The sequence below is a fragment of the Salmo salar genome, chromosome 14 (assembly GCF_965601325.2).
Source record: "Salmo salar chromosome 14, fSalSal1, whole genome shotgun sequence".
Lineage (NCBI taxonomy): Eukaryota > Metazoa > Chordata > Actinopteri > Salmoniformes > Salmonidae > Salmo > Salmo salar.
This window is the reverse complement of record NC_138304.1, coordinates 39,460,491-39,461,485: the sequence shown is the minus strand read 5'-3', so window position 1 is coordinate 39,461,485 and position 995 is coordinate 39,460,491. Positions and strand designations below refer to the sequence as shown.

General features: G+C 44.4%; 1 non-coding gene across 1 annotated transcript; it reads left to right on the top strand.

Annotated features, from left to right (window-relative positions):
* The first annotated feature begins 696 nt into the window (after positions 1–696).
* trnae-uuc (transfer RNA glutamic acid (anticodon UUC)) lies at positions 697–766 on the top strand. Its single transcript has one exon. It is a non-coding gene; the product is annotated as a tRNA-Glu (tRNA).
* Positions 767–995: the final 229 nt, after the last annotated feature.

Here is a 995-nt window from a genome sequence, read left to right as displayed (position 1 = left end):
AGCCTTCAGAACGACCGATCCTTTTTGTCTTCTGCTTACAAACACACATACACATACACACATACTGGCGTAAGGATAGTTGTTCAGACATAGGGTGTGTTCGTAAATTCACTTTGGAGTGCCAGAGTGCTCTCTGGGCGTTCATAAATTCAGAGCATTGTCAGATTGTCCGTTCGTAAATTCAGAGTGTTTCGCTTTCGGAGCGTTTGGAGCGCACACTGAACTCTCTGGCCGAGAGTAGAGTTGATCCGAGCATTCTGACCACACAACGGCAGTCAAGCACCCAAGCTAACTGGCTAAAGTTAGCTAGCTTGCAAGCTACTTCCAGACACAAATGAACACCTCACTCTGACCGTTTTACTGCACGAGCAGAGCTGGTTAGGCTGTTTTCATGTTATCCAGAGCGTTGGTGACTGTAACTGCTACTAGCAACAATTTAATTACGTTTTTTGCCAATGCTTACTGACACCGGCCATATTCAGCGGGTGTTGAGCATTTGTAAATTCATCAGTTATTCCGTGCTCTGGCACACTCAGACGAGAGTGCTCTGAAATCAGAGTAGATAGCCAAAGCGAATTTATGAACACATTCATAATTTACGCTGTTGTTGCTCTTTCTCTCCAGAACTGTGTTTGTGTTGTGAATTTAACAACTTTTGTGGATTATTTCCACAAAGCCATCCCTTCTCTCTATCCCGTGTGGCTCAGTTGGTAGAGCATGGTGTTTTCAATGCCAGGGTTGTGGGTTCGATTCCCACGGGGGACCACTATGGGGAAGAAAAAAAAGTGAAATGTATGCATTCACTACTTTAAGTCGCTCTGGTTAAGAGCGTCTGCTAAATGACTAAAATGTAAATGTATCTCTCTCCCTATCACATTTCAAGGTAAGTGTCATGCCCTGACCTGAGAGAGTTGTTTTTCTTTGTTTGGTTAGGTCAGGGTGTGACATCGGGTGGGCATTCTATTTCCCACAGTCGGTTGTGGGATCTTGTCTTT